Source organism: Helianthus annuus, chromosome 4, assembly GCF_002127325.2.
Source record: "Helianthus annuus cultivar XRQ/B chromosome 4, HanXRQr2.0-SUNRISE, whole genome shotgun sequence".
NCBI classification, from domain to species: domain Eukaryota; kingdom Viridiplantae; phylum Streptophyta; class Magnoliopsida; order Asterales; family Asteraceae; genus Helianthus; species Helianthus annuus.
The window spans coordinates 51,401,715-51,412,478 of record NC_035436.2 but is presented as its reverse complement, the minus strand read 5'-3'; the positions used below and the strand labels follow the sequence as shown (position 1 = coordinate 51,412,478).

At 33.5% G+C, this 10,764-nt stretch overlaps 1 long non-coding RNA gene across 1 annotated transcript; it reads right to left on the bottom strand.

Annotated features, from left to right (window-relative positions):
• Positions 1-2,247: 2,247 nt before the first annotated feature.
• LOC118491273 lies at positions 2,248-2,997 on the bottom strand. The gene is made up of 3 exons (XR_004891101.1): positions 2,850-2,997; positions 2,393-2,699; positions 2,248-2,319 (listed from the first exon to the last, which is right to left on the bottom strand). It is a non-coding gene; the product is annotated as an uncharacterized LOC118491273 (long non-coding RNA).
• Between the last annotated feature and the right edge of the window lie 7,767 nt (positions 2,998-10,764).

Genomic DNA, 10,764 nt, shown 5'->3' with positions numbered 1-10,764 from the left:
ATGCATGGGTATATATACCCAGCTCAGCAGGTCTGCTCGAAGGATTCGACAGATGGTCCGAAGGATCATCTGTCGACCACATGTTACACGAAAGATCAGCATGGACCTCGAAGGATCATCCTTCGAGGTCTAATGGTCGAACCATGGTCGAACCATATCTTTCGATCACCTCGAAGGATCCGGTGTATCCTTCGAGGCTATCCTTCGATCAGAACATCTTTCAAATGTTGTCCAAGTCAAACCGGAGGATAGTTGACTTGGTCAACTTACAATACAAATCAGGACATCGTTTATATCAGACCGGATACAGACAAAGTACAGACACAAGTGCACCAACAAGCTCAGCTTTCGCATCACAGCCTCAAACACTTTCAGTTCAGACAGATTAAGAACACAAAATCCGGAGTACACAACAAGAGTAATTTGCCACGAAACTTAAACAACCTTTAAGTCTCTATAAATAATTCAGGGATATCTACACTCTACTCACACTTTACAGCCTCAAACAGTTTCAGTTCAGCTTTCTCTCAATGCTCACACATCTCACAAAACAACATCACATCTCACAAAAAGGGATGCCAAAAGCAGGGAAGTACAATCTACAGGAAAAAGCAACACTTTACTTTTGTGTGAAAGACAGCTTGCTTGCTGCAGTCTCTGTAATATATCAACACTCTTCCATACACTGTTTGAAAGACAGCATGCTTGAAAGACAGCATGCTTGCTTCAGTCTCTATAAATAATTCAGGGATATCTACACTCTACTCACACTTTACAAACTCTCAACTACACTCAACTGGAAGACTCAGACATGTAATTGAGAGATGAACACAACTACGGGTAAAGCCATGGCTGCAACACATGGTTGCAAAGTGAGAACTATGCAACCTGGATATTGCCCCGCCAAGATGCTACTCGGATCTTCTATGTACCCTCAAAATACAATCATCATCACAGTCTATTGTGTTATGTAACCTCGCTTTAAAGCATGATGTACAAGAGTATTTTTCCACTAAACTTAAACAACCTTTAAAGCATGACCTAAATATCATAATTATCACACAACCATGACACTTATCAGTCCCAAAAATGAAGGAAAAGATCAAAATATAACAGAACAAAGTAAAATCAAAACTACAAAAACAATTTATCCTTTCACTATGTCATATCTGAAATTAAGCTAACTATCATCACCAAAAATACAAATTCAAATATCACAAAACTTTCAACCTAATTTGAAATAACCGCATCTACTAACAAATCTACATCAAGATTAAAGATAAATCAACATTTAGAACCTAACCTGAGTCGATTCATCACAAAACACATGAGAAAATCCTTCGTAAACCTCAGATTTCGTCCTTCGAACATCCGTCAACCGCTTCACCTGAAAAGTAAGAATCACAAAAGAACATGGTAAGATATCTACTAACAAATCTACATCAAGATTAAAGATAAAGCAACTTATCAGAACATCAAACGGATCCCTTGTTCAAATCTGTGGATCCCTTGCCAGATAAAACGGATCCCTTGCCAGAGAGAGAGAAGATCTGATGTTGTTTTGTGAGATGTGTGAGCATTGAGAGAGAAAGCATATGGTGATCCGTGTGAAGTCAAATGGACGGTCCCGATCTTGATCCGTGTGAGAAAGTTTAACAATTGGACGGCAGATGTATACCCTTGTAAAGGGTAAAAGGGTTTGTGTTTTCTTGTGCCTTAACAGTTGTACATTGTGCATTAAGTGTTTTTTCAACACCTTGTTCAATTACCATTTTTTAACTTTATCACACGGATCAGACATGTACTTTTAGATCTGTGAATCTGTGATAATACTTTTACAACTGGAAGACTCAGACATGTAATTGAGAGATGAACACAACTACGGGTAAAGCCATGGCTGCAACACACGGTTGCAAAGTGAGAACTATGCAACCTGGATATTGCCCCGCCAAGATGCTACTCGGATCTTCTATGTACCCTCAAAATACAATCATCATCACAGTCTATTGTGTTATGTAACCCCGCTTTAAAGCATGATGTACAAGAGTATTTTTCCACTAAACTTAAACAACCTTTAAAGCATGATGTACAGCTGTTTTAAGCACAAGAAACACATATGTAACCTCACAGGCTCAGCTTATGCATCATAGCCTTAACAGTTTCAGTTCAGACATATTAAGAACACAAGCTCAGCTTATGCATCATAGAGACGACAGGCTCAGCTTATGCATCATAGCCTCACAGGCTCAGCTTATGCATCATACCCTCACAGGCTCAGCTTATGCATCATACCCTCCGAATGCAAAGAGTTGATATATTCTGAAATCGAAGTAAATAGAAGTTGTTAAGTTGATGTTTTGAAAGTAGGATTATTCAACTGAGATAAACTTACAATTTCAGTTGAGTGTAGTTGAGAGTTTGTAAAGTGTGAGTAGAGTGTAGATATCTCTGGATTATTTATAGAGACTGAAGCTAGCAGTGCTGTCTTTCAAACAGTGTATGGAAGAGTGTTGATATATTATAGAGACTGCAGCAAGCAAGCTGTCTTTCACACAAAAGTAAAGTGTTGCTTTTTCCTGTAGATTGTACTTCCCTGCTTTTGGCATCCCTTTTTGTGAGATGTGTGAGCATTGAGAGAGAAAGCATATGGTGATCCGTGTGAAGTCAAATGGACGGTCCCGATCTTGATCCCTTTTTGTCTGTAGCATAAGTCAAATGGGTTAAGATCAGTTAAAAAACAAAAAGCATAAAAATAACAAAACACATCATAAAACACAAAATATAGTCAAGTTTATATTCTCTCAGTAGCATAGCATGTTAAAAATTAATATTCAAGGCTTAGAAATTACCAAAAAAGAGCGAAAAACCGACTGAATTTGAATCTCAGCCCATTCTTGACACTAATGCTCCGTTAGTTCTCGCAAAGTCAACCATCATAAAAAGAAATCAAGTATTAGTAAAGATTTGATATTAGTTATAACCAGTACACTATTAACTTAAAATAAATTTAATATAAATCACATTTTGTCAAGTTGCAAATATAAAAACCTTTATTTGGCAAGGGATCCACAGATTTGAACAAGGGATCCGTTTGATGTTCTGATAAGTTGCAATGAGTGTTATATATCTTACCATGTTCTTTTGTGATTCTTATCTTTAATCTTGATGTAGATTTGTTAGTAGATGCGCTTATTTCAAATTAGGTTGAAAGTTTTGTGATATTTGAATTTGTATTTTTGGTGATGATAGTTAGCTTATAAAAAAAAAGAAAAGAAAATTGATGAATGATGATAAACTTTACTTTACCTCTGCTTGAGTGAGCATGAGACCACTAAGTGAGGGAACATTCTGCATATGAAGCCCCCATCGATTCGAATGAAGCAGCGTTCAGCGTCGCCAAAGCCAATTCCGAGACTCTCCAAGCAGATACACTTTCTCCGGCAGCCAGAAGATCGGAGTGAGCTTGTTCTGTAATAATAGTGATCGTGACAGTCGTTAACCAAAGGTATAACTAATTAAATTCAGATCCTAAAAAAAGGTTTCCTTGCGAGTTGCGAGTGACATACCTGAGTCGATTCATCACAAAACACATGCGAAAATCCTTCGTAAACCTCAGATTTCGTCCTTCGAACATCCGTCAACCGCTTCACCTGAAAAGTAAGAATCACAAAAGAACATGGTAAGATATATAACACTCATTGCAACTTATCAGAACATCAAACGGATCCCTTGTTCAAATCTGTGGATCCCTTGCCAGATAAAGCTTGTGATACATCTCATGAAACCCTAGATCTGCTCATCGAGCATCCCACAGAACAAACTAAAATCAAAAATACATTACAATCTATCTTTTCACTATTCCATATCTAAATGACCTAAATATCATAATTATCACAAAACCATGATACTTATCAGTCCCAAAAATGAAGGAAAAGATCAAAATATAACAGAACAAAGTAAAATCAAAACTACAAAAACAATTTATCCTTTCACTATGTCATATCTGAAATTAAGCTAACTATCATCACCAAAAATACAAATTCAAATATCACAAAACTTTCAACCTAATTTGAAATAAGCGCATCTACTAACAAATCTACATCAAGATTAAAGATAAGAATCACAAAAGAACATGGTAAGATATATAACACTCATTGCAACTTATCAGAACATCAAACGGATCCCTTGTTCAAATCTGTGGATCCCTTGCCAGATAAAGCTTGTGATACATCTCATGAAACCCTAGATCTGCTCATCGAGCATCCCACAGAACAAACTAAAATCAAAAATACATTACAATCTATCTTTTCACTATTCCATATCTAAATGACCTAAATATCATAATTATCACACAACCATGACACTTATCAGTCCCAAAAATGAAGGAAAAGATCAAAATATAACAGAACAAAGTAAAATCAAAACTACAAAAACAATTTATCCTTTCACTATGTCATATCTGAAATTAAGCTAACTATCATCACCAAAAATACAAATTCAAATATCACAAAACTTTCAACCTAATTTGAAATAACCGCATCTACTAACAAATCTACATCAAGATTAAAGATAAATCAACATTTAGAACCTAACCTGAGTCGATTCATCACAAAACACATGAGAAAATCCTTCGTAAACCTCAGATTTCGTCCTTCGAACATCCGTCAACCGCTTCACCTGAAAAGTAAGAATCACAAAAGAACATGGTAAGATATCACATATGTCCTTCACATATGTTTATTAAAAGCATTTAAGTTGCTTTATCTTTAACCATGATACTTATCAGTCCCAAAAATGAAGGAAAAGATCAAAATATAACAGAACAAAGTAAAATCAAAACTACAAAAACAATTTATCCTTTCACTATGTCATATCTGAAATTAAGCTAACTATCATCACCAAAAATACAAATTCAAATATCACAAAACTTTCAACCTAATTTGAAATAACCGCATCTACTAACAAATCTACATCAAGATTAAAGATAAATCAACATTTAGAACCTAACCTGAGTCGATTCATCACAAAACACATGAGAAAATCCTTCGTAAACCTCAGATTTCGTCCTTCGAACATCCGTCAACCGCTTCACCTGAAAAGTAAGAATCACAAAAGAACATGGTAAGATATCACATATGTCCTTCACATATGTTTATTAAAAGCATTTAAGTTGCTTTATCTTTAACCATGATACTTATCAGTCCCAAAAATGAAGGAAAAGATCAAAATATAACAGAACAAAGTAAAATCAAAACTACAAAAACAATTTATCCTTTCACTATGTCATATCTGAAATTAAGCTAACTATCATCACCAAAAATACAAATTCAAATATCACAAAACTTTCAACCTAATTTGAAATAAGCGCATCTACTAACAAATCTACATCAAGATTAAAGATAAGAATCACAAAAGAACATGGTAAGATATATAACACTCATTGCAACTTATCAGAACATCAAACGGATCCCTTGTTCAAATCTGTGGATCCCTTGCCAGATAAAGCTTGTGATACATCTCATGAAACCCTAGATCTGCTCATCGAGCATCCCACAGAACAAACTAAAATCAAAAATACATTACAATCTATCTTTTCACTATTCCATATCTAAATGACCTAAATATCATAATTATCACACAACCATGACACTTATCAGTCCCAAAAATGAAGGAAAAGATCAAAATATAACAGAACAAAGTAAAATCAAAACTACAAAAACAATTTATCCTTTCACTATGTCATATCTGAAATTAAGCTAACTATCATCACCAAAAATACAAATTCAAATATCACAAAACTTTCAACCTAATTTGAAATAACCGCATCTACTAACAAATCTACATCAAGATTAAAGATAAATCAACATTTAGAACCTAACCTGAGTCGATTCATCACAAAACACATGAGAAAATCCTTCGTAAACCTCAGATTTCGTCCTTCGAACATCCGTCAACCGCTTCACCTGAAAAGTAAGAATCACAAAAGAACATGGTAAGATATCTACTAACAAATCTACATCAAGATTAAAGATAAAGCAACTTATCAGAACATCAAACGGATCCCTTGTTCAAATCTGTGGATCCCTTGCCAGATAAAACGGATCCCTTGTTCAAATCTGTGGATCCCTTGCCAGAACATCTCATAAAACCCTTGATCTGCTCATCAAACGGATCTGGTGATAGATTCAAACGGATCTGGTGATAGATCTCATGAAACCCTAGATCGCCGAGAAGAGAGAGAAGAGAGAGAGAAGAGAGAGAGAAGATCAGATGTTGTTTTGTGAGATGTGTGAGCATTGAGAGAGAAAGCAATTGGTGATCCGTGTGAAGTCAAATGGACGGTCCAGATCTTGATCCGTGTGAGAAAGTTAAAAAATTGGACGGCAGATGTAGAACCTTGTAAAGGGTAAATGGTTTTGTGTTTTCTTGTGCCTTAACAGTTGTACATTGTGCATTAAGTGTTTTTTCAACACCTTGTTCAATTACCATCTTGTCCTTCACATATGTTTATTAAAGTAGTATAGATATATATATATATATATATATATATATATATATATATTATTGAGAGATCTAAAGATCTTTGTCGCTGGAAAATCAATCTACCGATAAATAAAACCACTTCGTGAATTTGATTCGAGATAACTAAACTATAGGTAATTGTAAGACTTGAGGACGGCTAAGACTTTGTTGCTTTTGCTTTTTTTGGCTAAGGTACGGATTCTGTTTTTCTTTCATCATAGTATACTTTTATTTTCGTCACTCGTTGGTACGGATTCTGTTTTTCTTTCATCGTAATATACCTTTATTTTTCGTTACTCGTTGGTACGGATTCCTTGGTCTTAATATCATAGTATTTTTCTATGTCCGTTACTTTGTAGTACGAATTTTTGTCTCTGTCTTAAAGTGTTATTTTCATGACTTCATACCTATATTCGTTTGATATGTGATACCTTATAGGAGTCGGTTTGTATTTGTTTTTTTATTTAGTAGTGTGTTGTAGCATGCCATACCTCAGACTTGTATCATGGTCGCATGTTCCTGTTAGTATTATCATCAGTTGCCTGTAAATTATTTATAAGGCCTTAGTATTTGTACTCTGTCACCCAAGCATGTCTGGCTTGTCGTTTGAGCGTCAACGACATGGCACTTATCGTGACAGTGCGTAATCAAAGTTCACGGCGTCTCTAGCCCGTGCTTGTGTAGCACCCTGGCCACTAGAGGCGTATAGATCGATCTTAGCTCTGAGTTTGAGTTTGTTTGTCTGGAGATGGAATAAGGGGTGAACGCCACACTCACCATCTCATAGGTGCATGGACTAGCTAGCTGTGTACCAGTCTGTTTCTGTTTCTAGCTCTGGGTGCTTCTGTGTTACACGACTAATTTTGTTGATATATAGTTGTCGTGTAAGTTAGTATATGTTTCTGTATGTGAATATGTTAAGTATCTGTTCTGATATGTCTGGTATGTTTGTACGCAACTGGTTATGTTTCCGATTGTGTATTGGTTAATTATGCTTTTGATTGTGTTCAGTATCCGATTCTGATATGTATCAGCTATGTCTCTTTTGACTCAGTATATGTACCGGTTTGTATCAGATTTGTCTCGATCAGTATCAGTCTCAGTTTGGATTTAGATTCCGTGATATACGTTTAGTTTGTGTCCGACAATATTTGTATTCAGTATTTGATTCGGGGTCTGTCGATATTTTTTTTTGTTGAATCAATCTTTGTTCCGTGTCCGTTTTTCCGATCGGGTTTAAGATATTTCGTAAGGATTAATTTATTCTACGTTTAAAATCAAGTTATCGAGATTATTTTGGTTATTAAATATAAATCTCCAAAGCTATACAAATAGTTATTTGAATTAAATAATAACTTACGAAATTTGATGAATTAATAGAGATGGTTTTGAATCTGAACGTTTATTTTAAATATAATAGCTTCAATAATCCTTTCTTTTAAAGCTTATATTATTTTTAAAGGTATTTAAAATGTCCAGGCTTACGTTTTTTGTTTGTTTCTGTATCGGCTTTCCATGTTAGTTTACGTAACTTTTATAAGTATTTCGTTTGAAATCCGGTTTATTACATTTATTATATTTCTAAATTATAAGTTTTTCAATGTTAGAAAATTGTTCTTTTTATCTAAGATTGATTTGCTATGAAATGTGATAAACTATTTTATTTTGATAAAATTCAAACGCGCAATATAAGAAAATACTTTTGCCAAGTATCTTGTTTTAAAAATAATACCATTATTAAACGTTGTTTAAAATATTTGATAGTTATTATTTCTTGGATTTGTATAAAATTTTCATTTAAAAACTACAAATGATAGGTTATAAACTTTTCTGGTTATACAGGTACTAGAGTATTTACAATGTTTTCATTAAGTTTGTTTATACGAGATAACATATTTTAGTCATCGTGGTCAACGGCGTATCAGTCTCTACAACGGTTTTGTGTTGACTTTTGTTTTCGTATTAGTTTTCGTTAAAGTTTCAGATCGGTTCGTGTATCAGTTTTTGTATCAGTCTTTTGTCGGCATTTGTTTTCAGTACTCGTGTCAGTAATCTCGTTTCAGTTAAGTCTTAGTTCTGTTATGTTTTGCTTCCGCTAATATGACTTTACTTGTACTGTTGATTTCTCCGTTACTGAGCAATTTTTGGCTCAGCCGTATTTTTCTTTTTGTGTTTTTTTTTATTTGTTTTACAGGTAACATGGGATGATCTGGGATTTAAGTGAGGAGCGTTAGGAAGTTGCTGGCCAAGATTCTTTATATCAGTAATGTAATAAATGCAATTAGGATCTTTTGTTTAATGCTTTGGATTGGTTTTTAGTTTTGATATCTGTAAGAGTGACACGTCAGCCCTAGACGGGTTGGGGTGTTACAATTATGGTATCAAAGCAAAGGCTCTTTCCTATAGAAAAACTTAAACCTTAAAAAGTAAACCTGTGAGGTAATGGGTAGACGTTGGGGAAGGATTGCGACTTCCAATAAATCTTCATAATCCGGTATTTATTTTTAATATCTAGGTTATCTAAATTATTTGTTAGTTAAATATAAATTTTCAACTGTAGAAAAATAATCATTTTTATCACATAATGATTTGTTAGTAAATTTAATAAGTTATTAGTTTCGATTATATCTAAATGTTTATACAAACTAAATAGTCTTGTTGCATATATGCTTTTAAAAATTGTAGACTTATTAAATGTATCTCGAATGTTTGGAATAGTTGTTCCATCATCACTGTGGTTTCATTATCGAATTCATTAAATGACTTGAGACATGGTGTATGACTCGGCAGAAATGAGTACGGTATCGAACGAACTCGATTACGCACCATAAGAACCTTGCTACCATATGTGCTTCAAGGGGTGTTTCACATCAGTTTTATATTCTATCAAGATCAACACATCTACTTTAGTTATTATTTGATTATGTCTTAGAATTATAATAATCGATAATCATTCTTTTATCGTCACTTTGCCTGCCTTACCATTTGGATAAGTTAACGAGATGCATGATGGGAGGACCATTAGGGCATTGATGTAAGGTGATTGACAATTACGGTCATGAACGTAATTGTGAATTACAGGTACATATGTGCGCTTTTGGATTCCTATTATGTGGACCGATGCCTATCTAAATCCCTTTATGTATTAATAATCAGAATTTCGATCTGTTTGATTTTGTTTTCACCACATTTAAATTTAACTTAGTTCGTTCCACGTTTACGTTGTCATGTTAGTAACTCCGTATGATTTAAGTTTTGTATGATACATGTTTCTGCAATTTGAAATTTGTTTCGTATGTGTTAGATGCCTTAAGACACTTGCTCATCTTGTAGAGTTTATAGAATAAAAAAAGTGTAAAGTTGGTATTATTGTCATCATCGTTACCATTTAGTATTAAATGATATACTAGCTCACGATGCATACTACTAAAATATAAACTTTTATTCGTGACATTGGAATTTAAATGACTTATAACTTAAGATATAGAATATTAATAATCCGACTATTTGAATAATGTATTATTTATCTTCAACCTTGAAATTTGAATTAATAAGATGTGTGACCGTAACATCTAGTTTTGGTATAGAACTAACTTCTAGCACAAAGTTATTGTAAGAGGTGTAGTTTTGTAAAAATCTTATGAATTTCATCTTAAGTAGTAAAAATAACCACAAATAACAATTTTATATATATATATATATATATATATATATAAACAAAAATAAACTGGCAATTGTAAATAACTATTAGTGATTTACTTAATTTTATCGTAAATTAGTTAAATCAAATGTAATTTATCTTATTTTATGGCATAAGTGTATTTTATGCTATCCAAACCTATTTGTACTTTAAAATATTGTATTTCTAATTAACTGAACCAACTATGTTCGAGTTTGAATTTTGATATTATATTATTTCTCTTCTGTCTAGATTTTAAGTTATGAAAGTTTTAATCCTAAACCTTATCATATGGTTTTGATACTTCGTGATGTGATCTGAACATAAGAAATTTGTGCATGCTTGTAAGTTACTCTACTAAGCAATTTCGAGGACGAAATTTTTTTTAACAGGGGTAGAATTGTAATACCCCAAAATTTGAAAACCCTGAGCTAATAAATATTAAGTTATCATGTCGGCTTTTGAACAAATTCAATACATCGTATAATCGATTAAATGACAAGAAACATTAACCGAACGTTATAATTACCTCATAGTTATTTCACAATTTTGTATTATTGGTT